This window comes from Nannospalax galili, unplaced genomic scaffold (genome assembly GCF_000622305.1).
Source record: "Nannospalax galili isolate Female #2095 unplaced genomic scaffold, S.galili_v1.0 scaffold475, whole genome shotgun sequence".
NCBI classification, from domain to species: Eukaryota; Metazoa; Chordata; class Mammalia; order Rodentia; family Spalacidae; genus Nannospalax; species Nannospalax galili.
In genome coordinates this window covers 2,207,752-2,209,806 of record NW_008339435.1, presented here as the reverse complement: position 1 = coordinate 2,209,806, position 2,055 = coordinate 2,207,752, and positions in this window count along the sequence as shown.

The window sequence follows — 2,055 nt, the reverse complement described above, 5'->3', positions numbered from 1 at the left end:
GAGGCTCCGTCGGGGGCGCGCGCACGGAGCCCGGTAGTCCGCTGAAGCGCGACCGCTGCGGAGCCGGAGCGTGGAGACCAACGCCTGCCCCGGCTGCCAGGAAACTGGCGCTTTCAAACCAGCCGCAACCTCCTCCCCACTCGGCCCCTCCCCCGCCCTCGCCGGCCCGGCCCCGCCCCCCCCCTCCCCCGCAGCCGGCGCCCGGCGCGCTGCCGTCACCGGCCAGGCGCTGAGGGACGCGCCCAGCAGTCGACTCCGCTTCGGGGATTGGCTTCCGGTGGGAAAGGGGCGGAACCTCTGCGAGAATACAGAATTCTGATTGGCTGAACTGAGTAGAGGAGGCGTGCACTAGAATGACTGAAGTTTAGAGAGGGAGAAAAAAAGAAGTTTGGAGTGTGAGAGAGGGCGAAGGGGAGGAGAGTAGAGAGGAGGGCCGCGGAGTGGGCAGCCGGTCGCAGGGCCGCTAGAGGCCTTCCGCCCAGCGTTAGGAGCCCAGGGAAACTCGCATTCAAGGGAGACCCAACTCCGGGGTGGGGGCGTGGCCGGTTGACAGGGGGCGTGGTTTCTGGTGGGGCGGGGCCTCGGAGTCGGAGCTGGGCGCCCAGCCCCAGAGAGCTACACACGAAGGTCCGAGCCCAGTTCCCATCGACCCCAGCGAGCTGCAGGGCCTCTAGAGGGGCCTGTTGAGCTGGTTGCTTACATAGAGTCGATGTCGTTCTTTCGGTCAACAAAAGTTATTGAACGACCATTGAGGTGAGGATTTCGGAGTCCAGTTGATGAAGAGTAAAATACAGCCCTGCGCTTTACTGCTGTGTGACCTGAAGCAAGTTAGCAGGTGTGAACCAAGCATCCCCAGCTGAAAAGTGAAGATCATGATACTAGCTTCTAGGCTTCAAGGATGGGAAAAACAGAGACCCTGTTCTCGAGAATGTAGTCTAGTGGGAGAGACTGACAAATAAGCAGATCACTTGAAGGCAGGTAGGAGGGGGATTAGGAACCAGCCTGGCGCCTGCAGAGCTAAGTCCAGCCATACACCCTACTGGCTGCTTGATCTTGGCCTGATCTCTGCTTCACGTTTGCTCATCTGTAAAGAAGGTGGAATAACTGTGAACAAAAAAAAAAGACCTCATGTCCCTCGGAGCTCTAATTTTTCAGACACTCTTCTTGAGTTTTCTCTGCTTCCTGGCTGGACGCATTCTTTCTTGTCTTTGGAATGCCCTCCATCCATTCTTTAAAACTCTCATCCCTTCCAAGTAGTCTTCTAGGATTTCTTGGAAAGTGTTTTCTCTGAACTGTGACACTGTCTCACTTTTGTGACAGAGCATGTCTTCTGTTTCCCTTTAATGATAGAAAGCCCTTATTTAAACTCAAGAACTCTCCAGACTCAGACAGACTGGACCAAACTTCAGACAGCTGCAGTGATTTCCTTCACACCACTGATTTGGTCCGGGGCCCTCCGGGAGACAATGCCCTTTACAAAAATGTGGGCGGGGCTAGAGAAACCACAAGGAAAGTGGAGCTGCAGACTCCCAAATCTGTGCTAGCAAAGAAGCAACCGTTATCGAGACTGGGGCAGAGAGGCTGCCTGACAGGAACGTGTGACCTTCCACGCAGTCAGCTGAGAAATTAGCCAAGAGAGAAGCTGGGAGATTGCTATAGTACCGCCCTCCATCCTGCTGAGGCTCCCTCTAGCCAAGACCATTGGAAACCAGAGAGTGAGGAGGCTTTTGATGCAGTCCACGCCTCACCATGAGAGAAGAGGAAGCCCCACCATACTTGGAAGGAAAGGGGAGGGGAAAATGTTTAGCTCGAACATCATGTGGATTACTCAGATTGACCCACATCTGAAACAAAATTTGTTTTCTGAACAACTTACGCTGGATGAAAACTTGACCGTTTTCACATCATCTATTTTGGTTGAGACTGCCTAAACTGTATCTGTTCAGAATACCTTTGGCAGCAAGGAACAAAACATCTGACAAATAGCCTGGAGTATGAGGTCATTTATTACATCTTTAGGATAAAGTTCAAGTGTAGGTAGTTTCAGGTCTAGTG